The sequence below is a fragment of the Macrobrachium nipponense genome, chromosome 13, assembly GCF_015104395.2.
Source record: "Macrobrachium nipponense isolate FS-2020 chromosome 13, ASM1510439v2, whole genome shotgun sequence".
Taxonomy (NCBI): domain Eukaryota; kingdom Metazoa; phylum Arthropoda; class Malacostraca; order Decapoda; family Palaemonidae; genus Macrobrachium; species Macrobrachium nipponense.
The window spans coordinates 39,374,807-39,394,569 of NC_087206.1; positions in this window are offsets into that span (position 1 = coordinate 39,374,807).

Genomic DNA, 19,763 nt, shown 5'->3' on the forward strand with positions numbered 1-19,763 from the left:
GGAAGGAGAGGGATTGCTTCTATGATTCTGATATGAAACATAAAACGGATGCTCTATGCGTAAGCTTACTGCATCAATCACCCGACCAGCCGGTGTAAGTTCGATTCCTATCCTCAACCCAATGGAAGAGGAGTGGAAGGACAAGGTGGGGAAGGTGGAGAAGCCAGTCACTCTCGCATCCTTCTTACCTCTAGAACTGCACACCATAGGCGAGATGCAACTTGTCCTCTTGAAGGAGCCAGGTAAGCAAACACAACCTGCAAGCATCCACCAAGGTCCAAGGAAATGAAGTTCCAAGGACCTGTGGGCATGCCCGAAGGGAAAGATAAATATGGTCACAATGAGACCTTATCTATCTTCCTGTCCAACATATTCTTCAGAGTGATGACAAGTACCCATCCATTAGACTATCCAACTGCAGAGAAGTCTCTCACGGTCTCATAATATTTGGAGAAACACATGTCATCAGACACTTCTGCAATGGCAGTCCACAGCAGATAAAGACACCGACACTCCATGGTGGGTGTCGATCCTTATAGGAACAGCAACTCGCCAATAGGACAAAGTAATGACTGATCTGATCAACCAATACAAAGTCCACAGTGTAGATCTCGGACTCTTCAACAGCTGCTGACTGATTGCGCAGTTTTGCGCTCTCATGCATCTGAGACATAGCCACATGACACTCGCCTTTTGAAGGGTTATGCCCAGAAACCATACAAATTGTCTATCTTGTTAGCCACCGATGTTGAGAGACGAGATGATGATTCTCTCAAGGCATGGGCCCATCAAACGATAGTCAATTGCCTTCTAGACCGAGGTCCCTGATGGCAAGACAGAAGTTCTCATAGTTGAATCTCAACTAAGGAGAAACAATACTATATGCCAGTGAAAGACTAAGGTGAATGCGGACCTACGTCTTCACAGCTGAAACGAGAGAAGTTAACTCTCAAGATTCTGAACGTAGAAAAAGTCCCGTCGATGACACCAACCAGTGAAGACTATTACATTGCTGTTCAGCGAGAAGTCAGGGTTTGCAATGAAAGCAGAGCATCTTTCAGTAATGAAAACACAAGGATTGTACTGCCTGAAGAACTGCTTCTCATGGGCTGGATCAGGGAGGACATTTCTATTTATTCTGTTAGTAGAGTTGGCAGGGCGATGAACAGGCGAAGTCTTTGGTTAATGATCTACAATTCGGGGTGAACAAAGAATAATTGCACACCTACGAATTACGAGATGTATTCTAGAAGACAAACTCAGATTGTCTGAATAAATCATTCAGCGTCATTGCAGCGGCAGGTGCAATGAAGCGGAAGACTAGGCTACAGAATTCTGTTACCATGAGGTAAACAGAAAGATGATAACAAGTCTAGAGAGATATGTCTGAAAATTCTCGCAACGGCAAAAGGCAATGCAGGAGAGATGGTCATACACGTATGCAAGAATTCTAGCCAACCAGAGACCTAAGTCTGTGATTGCCGGGCAGAGATTCGATTCGGTAGTCAATCATCGCAGAGGAGGAGAGACGATACTCGACCGAACTAGCTCAGAGAGCCAGCCGTACTAGCTGAGGCAAGAGGCAGAGGCAGCAGGTAGGCAGCCCATACACCGCTGGCTCTCGCTAACTTGTCACCCTGAGTTGCCAGGTAATCCATTCCATGAAGGAATGCGTTCGGTGACTAGAACCATCGAGCGCAAGAAAAATATGCTCGAGCATTTGCATTTTAACCGAAATGGGAGGGAAGTAAACCGTCCTATTCGGTGAAGGCAAACGCTGTGGTGTTGTTGTAAACAATACCACTAGTATCTCAAAATTGAAACCGGTAACTCTTGGGAGTTGTAATTCAATTAAGAGAAGATACTATTCGTCTCGGTCACATACCCATAGAGTTAACTACAGCTTGAGTACAGTAGCGTCGGTGTTCCAAGGACCTGTGGGCAGTCCCGAGGGGAAAGAAAGATATGGTCGCAATGACCTATCCATCTTCCTGTCCGACATATTCTTCGGAGTGGTGTCCAGTACCCATCCACTGGTCTATCCATCTGCAGCGAAGTCTCTCGCGGTCTCATATCCCACTGCAGCGAAGTCTCTGGCGGTCTCACATCCCACTGCAGCGAAGTCTCTGGCGGTCTCGTATCCCACGGCGGCTTAGTCTCTCACGGTCTCGTCATCTCCGCAATGGATAAAGACACAGACATTCCATGGTGGGTGTCGATACTTATGGGTACCGGAACACACCAGTAGCACTAAGTAATGACTGATCTGAATCAACCAATACAAAGTTCACAGTGTAGATCGTGAAGGTCTCGGATGCTTCGACAGCTGCCGACTGACTGCGTTCAGTTGTGTGAGGCATCCAAGGCATAGTCACGTGACCCTTGCCTTTTGAGGGGTTATGCTGAGAGACCATACAAATCGTCTATCTGTTGCCACCGATGCTGGAAAGCGAGACGATTCTCTCAAGGCATGTGCCCAACAGATGAAAGTCAATTGCCTTCTAGAGACCAAGGTCCCTGATGGCAAGACAGAAGTTCTCATAGTAGTTGAATCTCAACTAAGGAGAAACAATACTATGTGCCGTTGAAGACGAAGGTGATAGGTGAATGCAGACTTACGTCTTCACAGCTGAATCGAGAGAAGTTAACTCTCAAGATTCTGAACATAGAAAAGTCCCGCCGATGACACCAACCCGTGAAGATGGCTTAGTCCCTGTTGTTTTACAGAGGATTGAAAACGCTAAACCACTACTTCATTGCTGTTCGGTGAGAAGTCGGAGTTGCAAAGAAAGCGGAGTGCTTTTCAGTAATGAAAACACAGAGGTTGTACTGCCTGAAGAACTGCGTCACATGGACTGAATCAGGGGGGACATCTATATAGTAGTACTTGGAAGTAGAGCTGGCAGACCGGGGAACAGGTGATGTCTTCCATTATACAACTGCGTCTCATGGGCTGAATCAGGGAGGACATCTATATAGTACTTGGAAGTAGAGCTGGCAGGCCGGGGAACAGGTGATGTCTTCCATTATACATCTACAATTCAGGGTGGACAATGAACAATTGCACACCTACGAATATGAGAAATATTTAAAAGACAAACTCAGATGTCTGAAGAAAACATTCCGTGTCATTGCAGCGGCAGGTGCGATGCAGTGGGAGACTAGGCTACAGACTTCTGTTGCCGTGCGGTAAACAGAATGATGATATCAAGTCTAGTGAGATACCTGTGTCTGAAAATTCTCGCAATGTCAAAGGCGTATGCGAGAATTCCAGCCAACCAGAGACCTAAATCTGTGATTGCCGGGCAATTATTCGGTTCGGTAGTCAATCATCGCAGAGGAGAGAGACAATATTCGACCGTACTATCTCGGAGAGCTAGCTGGTACTGGGCTGCGGCAGGCAGGGCTGGCAGGCAGCCCATACACCAATAGCTCTCGCTCACTCGTCATCCTGAGTTGCCAGGTAATCCATTCCAAGAAGGAATGCGTTCAGCTAGAACCATCGAACGCAAAAAAATAAGCTCAAGAATTTTGCATTTAATCGAAAGTGATTTCGGTGAATGCAAACGGTTTTGTTGTTGTTGTAACAATATCACAAGTATCTCAAAATTGAAACTGGTAACTCCTGGGAGGTTTGCAGGGCAGTCCCGAGTTGCAGTTCAATTAAGAAGATACAATTCATCTCGGTCACAACCCGTAGAGTTAACTACGGTATGTGCCTACCTACACCTCGGACAAATCAACTGATAACAGAAGCATGTCGCGAGGGCAATATACGTAGAATAATTTGTAGGTTCCTGTACATAGACCTCCATCCTAAATTCTCTTCCATTCGAGGAACAAGAATAAGGACTGGAAGCCGACACACTTCATTCTCTAATGAAGAGTGAATTTTTTCCGAAGGAAGACTTCTACGGTGATAACAGGCTACCGAAGACGATAGTTCAAGCCGAACTGGATGTTCCCACCCGTTCTTCTCTATCCCGGGGTTGGCCGCCTACTGAGGCGACGGACCGTCGGGGCCATCCAGGCTGAGCCCCTCCCGAGATATTCTTCCTTCAGCAGCAGTGCTTCCTTCAAACGCTAGAAACTCCGGGAATTCGAGCATTCGGCAAGATTCCCAATTATCGTCGTAACAATTATCTGGGATTCTCGTCATGCCCACTCTGGACCATGGTTTCGCCAAAGTGTTTGAAGATCGTAGACCAGAACACTCGGAGAGTGCTAGAAACACTGAATAATTCTAAGCGCTCGGCGAAACCCCCCCCCCCCCCCCCCCCCCCCCCCTTCGCCAGACGATCATCGGATGGTGGACCTTCCGATTCCCATAGAAATCGAGGATAGGGCAAGATCCTTCCTCAATGACGGGGACTTACGTCCGGTTGGACCACAAAGGTCCCTCCAGGAACGCAGTCCACAATGTGGAATCCTACGGAGAACGCTCTGCAGGATCCCTCCCTTTCCCATTGCAGCCATAGGGAGAGAGGGAATGGGGGAGGAAGGTTGGACACTCGCTCGCCTTCCCAGAGGAACTAGCAGTCGGAGAAGCGAGTACGGGCAGCCATCACCATATAGTGATGGCCGCTCAGTCTAGGAAAACGTTACCCTCTGGAGAAAACGTTTTCCCGAGGAGGGTTACGAACTCGTACTGTAGGCTGGCTAAACATCTGCCGCCACCGTGACCATCGTCTGGGTGGGGCTGAGCGAGCACCTGACAGGAGAGAGCCGATACCGTCCTCCGACGCGTCCCAGTCCTCGAGGTCGAAACCTCTCAAGAGGACCGAAGGGGGAGCCCACCCCAGTCTCTGTGTGCGCGGTCCAGACGGACCATCACGCAAATGGCAGTGATGGTCACTCCGAGTCTGGGAAGCGTCATCGCCCTCGCCAGCCCCCCAAGATCTCCTCCAACCACTTGAGCGAGGATCTGTTGGTCCCAAGACCGAACCAGGCTCGTGCATTCATCAAGGTCACTCCTGTTCGCCTCGTTCCTCCTGGTGTAGCCTGAGGAGGTTGAAGGGACAGGTGAGGGAGACCTGACGCTCCTACCCTGCCTACTAGCAGAACCAGTAGGCTGGGAGGACTGCATGCGATCACCAACCCAAGGTGGCGATTGAGCTGCAGGTCTGGACCAGCGGTCTTCTTGTGGAGAAGCGATGGACCAAGGAAAGAAGCATCGGTCTCTTGTGTCAGGGGAGCTGCTACGAGCGTTCCTCCCCTGCCTACCAGTAGAACCGGTAGGCTGGGAGGGCTGTAGGCAATTACCAACCCACGGTGACAATCGAGCTGCCGGTCTGGACCAGTGGTCTTCATGCGGAGAAGCGCTGGACCAAGGACAGAGTGTCGGTCTCTTACCTCAGGAGAGCTGCTATGAGCGCTCCTCCCCTGCCTACCAGCAGAACCGGTAGGCTGGGAGGACTGCAGGCGATCACCAACCACGGTGGCGGCCGAGTTGCAGGTCTAGACCAGCGGTCTCCTTCTGGAGAAGCGCTGGAACAAGGACGGTAGCATCGGTCTTGTGCGTCAGGGGAGCCGCTACCAGTCGTGCGAGCTGTCCGGTCCTGGTGGGAGCGACAGTCGGGTAACTGGTAGTGTCCACTAATGTGGTGAGAGTGAGCACCGTCCTCTCGACACGCCCAGGTGAGGCTGGACCAAGTCCAGGCGAGGCTGAACCCAGTGGCCTCTTCTCAGCCTCGCTACGTGAACGGTCTGGTGGGAATGTCATGTCAACCCTGGGAACTGGCAGAACGCTGGCCTGGCGGGAATTGCCTTAGCGACTGCCACCAGTCTTCCGCCCTGTGCCTGGGTCCTGGCGGCAAGCAGGCTCGGCTGCCTGGCCCCTGGCTGCACGGTCACCTGCGGGCGACCGTACACTCGGTACCTCTCGCGAACGAGCGGCCGAGACGGTCCCTGGAGCCGAGGCAGAACCTCTGGCGCCAGGAGAGGAGGTACCGGTGTTAGCCGGTACCCCTCCAGTCCCCGTCTTCTTCTTCCTTGCAGAAAGAGAGACGGGCCCCGTTCCCAAAGGAACAGGAGGACCAGCGGAAGCCCCAACCGGTGGGACAGACCCTTAGAGGTCTCTGAGCAAGACTTCTTAGGGGGGGAGGCTACCTTCTTCTTCTTCGGCTGGGGGGCCTCGGAAGTCGGAGGGGAAGAGGCGGTAGAAGACGACGGCGATACCTTCCTCTTCTTCCTCGACTTCCTCTTTCGCCAATTCCCTCAGGACAACCGACAGGTCCTCCATCCAGGACGGAGTTGGGGCAGTTGCGGTAGCAACACGGCCCAACTGCACCTGTCCGGAGGGACCTGCGGGAGCAGCAGTGGAGAGAACGCTTCCTAGAGGAGGGTTACGAAACTCCTACCTGGCAGGTGAAGCGTCTGCCACCCCCGAGACTGGTCGGCCATCGTCTGGGTAGGGCTGAGCGTGCACCCGACAGGCGACAGCAGATACCGTCCTCCGACTCTTCCAAGTCCTCGTTGAGGCCAAAACCTCTCTGAAAGAAAATTAATTAAAAGAGGGCTGGAAGGCCTGCCTCCACCAGTCTCCGTGTGCATGGACTGGCGGTAACAGCCCGTCAACCCTGGGTACTGGACGATCGCTCTTCGCTGGTCTGGCGAGTCACCCGAGCGACTCCTACCATTTTCTGCTCCGTGCCTGGGTCCTGACACGGTGAGCGTACTCAGCAGTCTGGACCCTGGCTGCATGGTCACCCGTAGGTGACCGTACACTCGGTAACGCTTGCAAGCTGGCGGCCGAGACAGTTCCCAGTCCGGAGGTGGAACCTCTGGAACCGGGAGAGGAGATACCAGCGGTGGCCGGTACCTCCATGGTCCCTGTCTGCTTCCTCCCCGAGGAAGGAGAGACGGGCCCCGTTCCCGGAGGAACGGGAGGACCAGCGGAAGACCCACCTGTCTCACCGGAGCAAGACAGACCCTTAGAAGTCCTGTGGCGAGACTTCTTAGGGGGGGAGACCACCTTCTCTTTACGGAAAAGCCTAAAAGTCAAAGGGGAGAAGGCATGAAGATATAATGATCTCAAAGAGGAGGATGACGACACTTGACAAGCTCTCTTCCTCTTTGGTTCCCCCGAATTCTGCCAGACTTCTACCATCAGGAGTAGAAAAACCTCACAGGGCAGCACGACAGCTTCCTCCAGTGACATAACTCCCAGGTAGTAGTGGTAATGAATATGATTATCAGCAGGATATCAGTACACACACTCGAGGATCAGTACGCAATATGCTATGAGTCATAGGTACAATTCCAAGGTTAGGATAACCAATACGAAAAGCATCCAACCAATACTTCTGAAAACACAATCACCACTAGTCTGTAAAATAAGGAAAAAAACAAATTAAAGTAATTAGGATACTCCTCACACATCCAAGGGCGCCGCCCTCCGAAGTGAGAGGAGATCCCCCAACATCAACACCGCACGCCCATCCTTCTACCTTCTTCCGATAGTAAGTGAAAGGAAGAAAGAGAAGAGAAATTACCATAACAACAAAACACAGACAAACCTTTGAATTCCCTCAGTAATTCCCAAGCGTAAGCGTAATTTCTGGATGAACACATGTCCCGTTACAGGATCAATAACACTTACATTAAATACATGTCTCATCCTCACGTTAAATATATATCTCATCCTCAGGCAGGTCTGAGCCAGTGTTAGAGGGCGAAAGAATGTAAATAATATGTTGGTATACCTTTGCCGCCGACTCTTAACACAAGTAGAGGTGCGGTTATAAAGGCTATCACAAAAGTGGGTTTGTATATTAATTGAAAAACATGTACAAACCTTTGTTTAGTATTAATATCAAACTGTATATACACATTTATTTAAAAAAACAAAAATAAACCAAAAAGATCCCACCGGGAAAAAAGATCAACGACCAGTCAGCCTGAGCTCACAAACACACGGCTTCATCGGAAGAAGGCCAAAAGCAAAGTGGAGTGTTTACGTCCAGGCAGGCTAGCCTGCCCCACAGTAGTTACTGCCTAACCACCTTGTTCAAGATTCAACAGCCGTAATTCCAGCTACGCCATAAATACATTCCTTATGTTAAAGGACCGAGGGTTTGTATTACTTGTCGGAACAATGTTGTTTTATTGTGCTGATTACAACTGCAATCTTGAGCAAGATCAATATAAGTTACATATATACGCTAACATTGTTCAAATGAGTGCTGGGAAGGCTTGGAAAGATGGTGGATTGTCTGTGGTCAGAATGGCCAGCCACACGATTGCCGCCATATTGGATTTCAAAACTGCCTTGAAAAATGATATCGTTCTGATACAATAAAGTTTTGTACATACTTACCTGGCAGATATATACTTAGCTTTAGACTCCGTCGTCCCCGACAGAAATTCAAATTTCGCGGCACACGCTACAGGTAGGTCAGGTGATCTACCGCCCTGCCGCTGGGTGGCAGGACTAGGAACCATTCCCGTTTTCTAATCAGATTTTCTCTTCCACCTGTCTCCCGAGGGGAGGCTGGGTGGGCCATTTAATAGTATATGTCTGCCAGGTAAGTATGTACAAAACTTTATTGTATCATAACAATATCATTTTTGTACATTCAACTTCCCTGTCAGATATATACTTAGCTGATTGGCACCCTTGGTGGTGGGCAAGAGACAGCCAACTACTGAAATAGACAGGAAAACAACATACGTTGTAGGTAAACATTAAGAAACCTTGGTTCCTACCTGGTTAGGCAGAAGACCTCATGGCTACTGCCTAGGAGTCTGCTTTGCCTCAAGAGGCTCAGCGAGGTAGTGACCTATGGCTAAGAGTTCTTGTGGGTCTGTCAATGGGGTCTTGTCCGCTTACACGACAGAGCCTGAGGATCTTTGTCAATGGGTGCTAATCCACTTATATGACAAAACACCTTGCCTAATGGCATACTCAAGGAGCACAACACCGATCTCGATCACCTGATCCTAACACCCGGGTTAGTACTAAGATTGAAAGGAATTATCCCCAAAATCCTTTCAACAACCTTAAAAACACAACACCATGTAATTAAAAACTAATTAACTAATTAAGGATCAGTATCAGCTCCCTGTCCCAGCACCGCATCCGCAGACACGTACGGACCAAGAGAGAAGCATTTCTCATAGGTTACTCTGACATCCTTCAGGTAATGGGAGGCAAAAACAGAGTTGCATCTCCAGTACGTGGCAGCTAGGATATCCTTCATTGACATGTTCTTATGAAAGGATAAAGAAGTCGCAACGGCTCACACCTCATGCGCTCTAACTCTCAGCTGCTTGAAGGCGTCATCATGGCACTTATCATGCGCTTCAGAGATCACACTTCTCACGGCTAGGGCGTTCTTTGACATGGGTCTCTTTAGGTCCCTCACAGCACACCAGAGACTCTGTTGGCAACCATTAAGCTGTTTCTTCCTCTGAAGATCTTTAGCGTCCTGACAGGGCAAAGAGACCTTTCTACCTCCTTCCCTACCAAGGGAGAAAGCCCTTTAACTTCAAAGCTTCTGGGCCAGGGATTAGAAGGGTTCTCGTTCTTTGCCAGAAATAATGGCTGAAAAGAACATATTGCCGAGTCTCCTTTGAATTCGACACGAGAATCCAATGCATGGAGTTCACTTGTCCTCTTGGCAGTTGCGAGGGCCAAGAGAAAAATGCATTTCCTCGTCAGATCTCTAAAAGAGGCTTGATGAGGAGGTTCAAACTTGTCGGAAGTAAGAAATCTGAGGACTACGTCAAGGTGGAGGGTCCACTCTGTTGGAAGGACCTGGTTCTGCCTGCTCAGCAGGTCCGCTTTCAGATTCCTCTCTCCCTGAACGAACCTGGTAAGGAGAGTTACGCCTCGTTCCTCCGCCCAGATCAGAAGATCTCTTGTCAACTCGTAGAGGGAGAAAGAGAGTCCCTCCTTGTTTTCGAATGTAAGCCAGAGCCGTGGTGTTGTCCGAGTTGACCTGGACTACCACGCCTCTGACTTCCGATTCGAAGGATTTTAGGACTAGATGGATAGCCAAAAACTCCTTTGAGTTGATGTGCCAGGACACCTGATCCTTTGTCCAAGTGCCAGACACTTCTCTCGTTCCTAGTGTTGCTCCCCATCCCGTCTCCGATGTGTCGGAGAACAACACTAGGCGCGGGCTCGGAATCGAAAGGGACATGCCTACGTTCTTTTTGAGAGGAGCCACCCACCACACCAGGTGGTTCTTCATTTCCTGATGAATTGGAAAGGAGTCCGACAGTTCTCCTGCCTTTCAGTCCCACACCTTCTGCAGGAAGAATTGTAGGGGTCTTAAGTTGAGCCTCCCCAGAGGAAAGAACTGCTCCAGCGAGGAAAGGGTCCCCAGCAGGCTCAGCCATTCCCTCACTGAGCTTCGTTCCTTCCCTAAGAAGGCTGAGACTTTCTCCAAGCCTCGAACGAGCCTTTCCTGCGATGGAAAAACTCGTAAACCCTGAGAATCCATCTGAATCCCCAGATAGACAATGTTCGGCTGGAGATCATCTGGGACTTCTCGAGGTTCACAAGAAGTCCAAGGTCTAGAGTAGTTGTCAAGTCCTCCAAACATTGATGTTCCGACTTGGCTCTGATGAGCCAGTTGTTGAGATAAAGAGATATATTCACCCCCTTCAGATGCAGCCAACGGGCTACATTCTTCATAAGGCCCGTAAAAACTTGAGGGGCCGTGGAAAGCCGAAGCACAAGGCCCTGAACTGAAAGATCCTCCCCTATATCATGAACTGAAGAAACTTTCTTGATGAAGGATGCAGGGGGACATGAAAATACGCGTCTTGCAGGTCCAGGGAGACCATCCAATCTCCAGGACGTAGAGCCGCAAGAACCGAGGCGGTAGTCTCCATACAGAATTTCGTCTTCTTTACGAAACGGTTCAGTGCGCACACGTTTAGCACAGGTCTCCAGCCTCCCGAGGCTTTCGGAACAAGGAAAAGTCGATTGTAGAAGCCTTGCGAGTGGGGATCCTGTACTAATTCGATGGCCTCCTTTTCCAACATCTGATCCACAAGTTGCAGGAGAGTTCTTCTCATGACAGGGTCCTTGTACTTTGCTGACAGTTCCCTTGGAGTCGAAGTCAAGGGTGGACTGTCTCTGAAGGGGATGAGATATCCTTTCCTTATTATTGAGAGGGACCAGTTGTCCTCCTCTCTCAAAGTCCATGCTCCCGCGAACTTCAGAAGCCTGGCTCCTACTGGTGTTTGGAGGACTGAAGAGTCACTTTCCTTTCTTAAAAGGTCTAAAGGATGACCTCCCTCTCTTCTCAGGTCCTTTCTTTCTAGAGGAGGATCACGAAGAAGGACCTCCTCGAGAGGGCGTTTGAGGAGTACTAGTTCCCTTCTTAGCAGAGGGTACAGCAGTTCTAGTCTTTTTTGCTGATTGAACTAGAAGATCTTGGGTCGCCTTCTCAGTGAGTGAGTGAGAAATGTCTCTCACTAACTGAGAAGGAAACAGTCGGTTCAATAGAGGAGCGTATAGAAGAGAAGCCCTCTGAACTGGAGAGACAGCTTTTGTCAGAAATGACCTAAAAACTGCTCTCTTCTTGAGTATCCCTGCTCCAAAAAGGGAGGCTACTTCTCCAGAGCCGTCTTGGACAGCCTTGTCCATACAGGACAAAACGCTATGAAGCACTTCGGGGCTAAGGAAGTCCGGGTCCTGAGTCTTCTTGGCCAACGCCCCAAGAGACCAGTCCAGAAAGTTAAAAACTTCCAGGAAATGGAATAATCCCTTGAGGAGATGGTCCATTTCTGACATACCCCATGTGGTTCTGGCTGTAGACAGTGCATGTCTCCTCGTCGAGTCCACAAGAGTCGAGAAATCTGCCTCTGCAGACGAAGGAAGGGCCAGTCCCATGGCTTCCCCCGTCTCATACCAAATGCCCCTCCTTCCTGAAAGCTTAGAGGGAGGGCAGGCAAAGACAGTCTTACCTGCTTCCTCCTTAGAGCTGAACCAAGCCCTAACTGACTGGAGGGCTTTCTTCATGGAGATAGTCAAGACGCATTTTCAGGAAGGAGGAGGATTTAGAAGTCTTTGTGCTAGTGAACAAAGAACGAGGAGAAGGAGGGGCGGCTGGACTGAGAGTCTCTCCAAACTCTTGCAGTAGTAAAGCAGCTAAGGTTTTGTAATCCGAAAGCGCCGCACCTCTTGGGGATTCTTCATCGGAAATATCCTCAAGTTCTTGCCTCATCTTGATGGGGGAATCGCGATCAACAGAAGGTGAGCGCTTATTCTGAAAGGAGTTACCTGTTATATCAGTCCTCTGTTCTCTTGGAGAAGGGCTTCTTCTAAGTAGCTCGGAGAGTGTCTGGAAGGTGTCTCATGTCCGCCCTGACAAAGGCGACGGCCACCTGTGCGACATCTTGCGCCTTTGTCACGGTCATCGACACTTCCAGAAACTTGTTTGCGTCTAGAAGAATGCTCTATCTCGGAAGGCAAAATGTCTGGCGCCTCGCGCCTGGATGAAGGTTCGCATCCGGAAGGAGACTCGCAGCTGGCTGGCGCCGAGCGGCTGGGAAGCAGCTCGCGCCTGGATAGCGGTTGGCGCCTAGCAGAGGATTCTCGTTTCATTGGTGACATACGCCTGAAAGGAGGTTGGCGCTCGTCCGAAGACTCGTGTCGAGTTGGCGCCTCGCGCCTCGGTACGTCCAGGATCCGGGATCTCTTAATGGGAAGAGGAGTCCTTCCTACAAGGAAAATCCTTCTTGAGTACTCCCACCAAGGACGATATTTGCTCCTGCATGTTAAGGAGAATTCTTGTCGTAGAATCTTCCCTCTCTTTGACAGAAGGAGGTTCGAGGGACGAATGGGATTCCCAGCCGAAAGTAGGCGAATGCAAGGCTCTCTTGGTTCTCTTCTTATCCATCGGCGAACCTTCTGGGAAGCGTTCGGGGCTTGAATCCAATGCGGGCGCTTTCCAACTTCTCTTCAGAGGACGAGTGATCATCCGAACTCCAACCTCTTCTGTGCGGCGAGGAATCAGAAGAAGAGAAGCACTCTCTCAGGATGCCTTTACAACGGCAATCCCTGGCAGTCTGTGATGACACAGATCCTGCCGAAAGGACGCCTGACCGGTGCGGATCCTCCATAACCTCCATAAGGCTTTAGACATTCCTTCTCCTCTGGGCCTTGGAGCTTGGAAGAGGTCTAGGCCTGAGAGCGTTGCAGTGCCGATCAGATGGCCCCTCCACTGCACTGGGTACACTGATATCACTTTCCACTGCACTGCGCTTACCTTCAAGAGCTATCATTTTAAGCTCCATCCTTTTGAGGGCAGCTTTCAAATCTGCAATTTCCACAGAAGAATCTGCAGGATCTGTGAAGGGAGAAGGAGCTGATATCATGGGTGAGGATGGAACAATTACTTGTGGGATAGGTGTTAACTTGACACCTAACTGGCTCGTTAGAGCGAGACCCTGTCAGATATATACTTAGCTGATTGGCACCCTTTGGTGGAGGGTAAGAGACAGCTAACTACTGAAATAGACAGGTAAACAACATATGTTGTAGGTATTAATAGACCTTGGTTCCTACCTGATAGGTGGAAGACTTCATGGTTGTTGCCCAGGAGTCTGCATCACCTCAAGAGCCTTAGCGAGATATTTGATCTATGGCCAAGAGTTCTTGTGGGTCTGCCGATGGGGTCTTATCCGCTTACTCGGCAGAGCCTAAATGGTATTTGTCTATGGGTGCTGATCCACTAATATGACAACACACCTTTTGAAGGAGCACACAACCGATCCCGATCACCTGATCCTAACCACCATGTTAGTACTAAAGATTGTTCAGTTATCCCCCAACTCTTCACAAACAACCAGAACTCGAATAACACAGTACACATGCATACATAAAATTAAAAAAAAAAATTAAAATACTCTTCTAAGAAGATATCACAAGGGTTCCTTACTGAACAATAGTGACCGGCCGCCTGTGCGACATCTAGCACTTTTGCCAGCAGAAAGCCAAGAACATATCTAATAGAAGGTACGCAAGAAAATTAAGGATCTCTGCTCGCTTCCATACCCAGGATCGTATCTGCTGACACGAACGGACCCAGAGAAAAACATTTCTCGTAAGTCACACGAACGTCTTTCAAATAGTGCGATGCAAACACTGAGTTGCACCTCCAATAAGTCGCTTCCAAGATATTCTTTAGCGACATATTTCTTTGAAAAGAGAGAGATGTCGCGACTGCTCTCACCTCATGAGCTCTTACTCTCTAAAGTTTAAAAGTCATCGGGGCAGATCTTGTGTGCATCTGTAATGACGCTTCTCACAAAGAAGGCCAAACCATTCTTAGACATCAGTCTTGCTGGATCTTTAACGGAGCACCAAAGACCTTGTCTAGAACCCCCCATCTGCTTCTTCTTATCCAGGTAGAATTTAAGAGATCTCACAGGGCAGAGACCTTTCTGCCTCTCTACCTACAAGATTGGACAAGCCTTTTACTTCGAAATTTCTGGGCCAGGGTTTCGAAGGATCTTCGTTCTTCTCCAGAAACAGCGTTTTAAACGAACAGATGGCTGAGTCTCCTTTAAATCCTACCCTAGCATCTAGGGCGTGCAGCTCACTAACTCTTTTGGCTGTCGCAAGAGACAAAAGAAACAAGCACTTTCTTGTGACATCTCGAAAAGAGGCAAGATGAGGAGGTTCGAACCTTTTGGAAGTCAGAAACTTAAGGACGACGTCTAGGTTCCAGCTAGGAGGACTTGGTTCCTTAGACTTTGAAGTCTCAAAGGACCTAATTAGATCGTGCAGATCCTTATTCTCCGCGAGATCTAAGCCTCTATTTCTGAATACGGCCAACAGCATACTCCTGTATCCCTTTATGGTCGATACAGAAAGGTGTGATTCCTCTCTAAGGAACAGCAGGAAATCAGCGATTTCGGTCACAGAGGTACTGGAGGAGGACAGCTTCTTCAACCTACACCATCTTCTAAACACCTCCCACTTAGATTGATAGACTCGCATTGTCGAAGATCTGCGGGCTCTAGTGATCGCGCTTGCAGCCTTGCAAGAAAAGCCCCTCGCTCTGACAAGTCTTTCGATAGTCGAAAGGCAGTCAGAGTGAGAGCGGGGAGGTTTTGATGATACTTCTCGGAGTGGGGTTGTTTGAGCAGATCCATCCTTCTTGGAAGGGATCTGGGCAAGTCCACTGTCCACTCCACTACCTCTGTGAACCAATCGTGCGCTGGCCAAAAGGGGCTATCAGAGTCATTTTCGTCCCCTTCGAGGCCACAAACTTCTTGAGCACTTGCCCCAGAATCTTGAATGGGGGAAATGCGTAAACCTCTACATTGGACCAGTCTAGAAGAAAAGCGTCTACTGCTAATCCTCTGGGGTCTTCTACCACTGAGCAAAAGACTTCCAAACTCTTGGAGAGGAACGTGGCGAACAGGTCTACATGAGGTTTCCCCCAAAGAGACCAGAGACTCTGACACACTCCTGAGTGGAGGGTCCATTCTGTGTGAAGGACCTGGTTCCTCCTGCTCAGCCTGTCCGCCCTCACGTTCCTCTGTCCCTGAACAAATCTTGTCAAGAGGAAGATGTTCCTTTGACTCGCCCAAACGAGCAGGTCTCTTGCGAGCTCGTATAGGAAGAACGAGTGCGTCCCTCCTTGTTTCCTTATGTATGCTAGAGTGGTGGTGGTGTCCGAGTTTACCTGGACTACACCGTTTGTGACTAAAGGCTCGAAGCTCTTTAGAGCCAGGTGAACGGCTAACAGCTCCTTGCAATTTATGTGCCAGGACACCTGATCTGTACTCCAGGTGCCTGACACCTCTTTCGGCCCCAAGGTTGCTCCCCAACCCGTCTCCGACGAGTCGGAAAACAACACTAGGCTTGGGTTCCAAATCTCCAGGGATATCCCTCTGTTTTCTTGTAAAGGGGGCAACCACCATTCCAAGTGCTGTTTTATCTCTAACGGAATGGGAAACAAGTCCGAGAGAAGTCCTGTCTTCCAGTTCCAAGTTCTCTTGAGATAGAACTGAAGAGGACGAAGATGAAGTCTTCCTAGAGGAAAGAACTGTTCGAGCGAGGAAAGGGTCCCTAGAAGGCTCAACCATTCCCTCGCCGAACTGTGTTCTTTCTCTAAGAAGAGAGACTTTTTCGAAGCCTCTTATGAGTCTCTCTTGAGAAGGAAATACTCGAAAACCCCGAGAATCCATCTGAATCCCCAGATAGACTATGTTCTGGCTGGGGATCAGTTGCGACTTCTCGAGGTTTACGAGTAATCCCAAAGACTTTATCAGGTCTAGGGTCAAAGTAAGGTCCTCCAAACACTGTCTCTCTGACCTAGCTCTGATGAGCCAGGCGTCGTAATTCCAGGTATAGAGAGATATTGACACCCTTTAGGTGAAGCCATCTCGCCACATTTCTCATCAAGCTCGTGAATACTTGAGGAGCTGTGGACAGGCCGAAACACAAGGCTCTGAACTGATAGATCCTTCCCTCCATCATAAAACGGAGGTACTTCTTCGACGAAGGATGAATCGGGACGTGGAAATAGGCATCCTGGAGATCTAGTGATACCATCCAATCCCCTTGGCAAAGAGCCGCAAGGACTGTCGCAGAAGTCTCCATACGCCTAGTACTGGTCTCCAGCCCCCCGAAGCCTTTGCGACAAGAAAAAGGCGATTGTAAAACCCCGGGGAGTTTTGATCCAGTACTAGCTCTATAGCTCTTTTGTCCCACATCTGATCCACCATTAGCCGAAGAGTATCCCTCAGAACAGGGTCCTTGTATCTGGCGGACAGTTCCCGCGGAGTTAAAGTCAGGGGAGGACTGTCCTCGAAGGGGATGAAATAGCCCTTCTTGATCACTGAAAGAGACCAGGTGTCGGCTTCTATAAGTGCCCAGGCTTCCGCAAATCCCTGGAGCCTGGCACCTACTGGTGCTTGGAGATTTTCCATATCACATCCCCCTTTTAAAGGGTCGGAAGGAAGCTCTTCCTCTCTTCTCAGTCGTTTTCCTTTTCGAGGTAGCTCTAGAAGGGGGCCCTCCTCGAAAGGGCTGTTGAGACGTAGCAGCCCCTTTCTTCTCTGTCGCCGCAACAGGCCTATTCTTCCTAGAAGACTGAAGGAGAAGGTCCTGGGTCGCCTTCTCAGTTAGTGAATGCGAAATGTCCTTCACTAACTGAGAAGGGAATGAAAAGTCTGACATAGGAGCAAACAGCAAGGCTGCTCTCTGAGAGTGAGACACGGATTTTGTCAGAAAAGAACTGAACACAGCTCTCTTCTTTAAGAGTCCCGCTCCAAAGAGAGAGGAGACTTCTCCCGAACCATCCTGAACCGCTTTGTCAATGCAAGACAAAATACAAAGGAGAACTTCAGGGTTGAGGCCCTCTGTGTCATGGGTCTTTTTGGCCATCACCCCAAGGGACCAATCCAGGAAATTGAACACTTCCAATACATGGAAGAGTCCCTTGAGGAAATGATCCAATTCTGAAAGGCCCCATGTCACACGAGCCGAGTTCAGGCTATGTCTTCTCGAAGCATCAACAAGGTTCGAGAAGTCTGTTTCTGCCGAGGCAGGAAGAGAGAGTCCCATATTCTCTCCTGTCTCGTACCAAATGCCCCTTCTGCCTGTAAGTCTAGCAGGAGGCATACAGAACACAGTTCTCACCAGATCTTTCTTAGTCTTCATCCATGAATCAAGGGACTGTAGAGCTCTCTTCATAGAGATGGCTGGCCTCATCTTGAGGAAGGAAGAAGACTTCAGTGCCTTCGAACTCGAAAAGAGCGAGCGCGGAGAAGGAGGAGCGGCAGGGGTTAAAGAATCTCCATATTCTTGCAACAGGAGAGCTGTCAGCACTTTATAGTTAGACAGTCCTTCTCTATAGGGAGCCTCGTCTTCTGAACCTTCCTCTTGCTTGAAAGGATCAGAAGGAGAACCAACCTTATCATCCAAAGGCACTTCCCTAACGTCTCTCTCTGAAGGCGAAACACTTCTAACCGGAGAGGGGCTAAACGATCTACCAAGACCCCATCCATACAAACCTTGTCTAGGTTCAAAGCGCCTGGCTGGCTCCTCGAGTACGGTTGGCGCCTCGCGCCTGGCAGGTTCCTCTGTTTTGGCTGGCGCCACGCGCCTGGCAGGAGATCGAAGATTAGTCCTTTAAACAGGAAGACTGACATCCTTCCTGCGAGGAGGATCTTTAGAAAGAACTCCTACCAAGGAAGCTAACTGTTCCTGAACGGCAAGCAGGATCTTCTTAGTAGCCTCTCCCATGTCTACTTCAACCGGAGGAGAGGGAGATCTAGAAGGAGTTAGACAAACTGTCGGAACAGGGAGAAGCCAACTCGTTCCTAGCCTTCTTGATCACTGATGGAGCTGCTTCTTCCGAGAAACGCTCGGGGCTAGAGTCGAAAGAAGGCTCTCTCCAGTTCCTCTTCAGGGGCCTGGAAAGGTCTGAATCCTTCCACCCTCGTTTAGGTGAGGGGGATCCTGACGACGAGAAGCACTCTCGGAGGACGCTTTTTCGAAAGCGGTCCTTAGCAGTCTGTGGCGCTACAGAGCCTGCTGAAGGGACACCTGACCGGTGGGGATTCTCCACAACCTCCGTAAGGCTTTCGACTCTCCTTCTCCTCTGGGCCAGGGAGCTTGGAAGAGGTCTAGGCCTGGGAGCGTCGCAGAGCCAGTCAGACGCCCCCTCCACAACACTGGGGGCACTCACTTCACTAAATATATCACAATCACTGGTCTTACCTTCCAAAGCCGCCATTTTGGATTCCATCCTTAGGGTAGCCTTCAGATCAAAGATCTCTGAAGCCGAATCTGAAGACAAAAATCAGAAAAAGGCTCAATAGGCCTTGAACTACTTACACCCTTAGATGCAGCCCTTCTTACTCTGTCCCTCTCTAACTTCTTCAAGTAAGAAGTTAGTCTTCCATTCTTCAGCACTCAACCTTTCACATTCATTACAGGTGTTAGCTAAAGAACAATCAACCCCTCTACATCGTTGGCATACAGTGTGAAGATCAACCGAAGCCTTCGGTATCCTCACCTTGCAGCCTACATTCACACAAACTCTCACACCAACACTTGAATCAGACATTCTTCAGAAAAATCAAAAGCAAATCCAAATTCAGTCCACGGTAGTGAATGCCAAAACAACGATCCAGGTACGTCACCAAAATAATCAGCCGAAAGAAGATCAATTGCTTTGAAACAAGAATTCTAGTCAGGAGGAAGTAACAACAATGTTGATACCACCGGCGACAGAGAAAATCTGATAGAAAACGGGAATGGTTCCTAGTCCTGCCACCCAGGGCAGGGCGGTAGATCACCTGATCTACCTGTAGCGAGTGGCGCGAAATTTGAATTTCTGTCGGGGACGACGGAGTCTATAGCTAAGTATATATCTGACAGGGAAGTTGAATGTATGAAAATACAAATTTATACAATAGCTAGCTTGTAAAAAATACTTTATTACAAAAAACTTGATTGACAACTAAGCAGCATACCTACTATGGGTTTCAGAGACAGTGCAAGCACGGTTTTTGGCAATATCGTAAAGAATAACGACACTTGTCCTTATACCAAGAGACAAAAACTCCATTATCCAGAAATGGATACGAACACGCGTAAAAAGCTCCACCTACCCTCCCCCCCCTCCACCGCCACCCCTGTCCTTCTTCCTTCCTTCGCCTTCCTTTCTCTCTCTGTCTCTCTCTCTCTCTGTTGCCAATTGGTATGTGTTCACCCTCCAAACTGGGTATAAAACTTACACAAAATGTGGAAATTGGTGAAATTAGCCTATGTATTGAAAGTA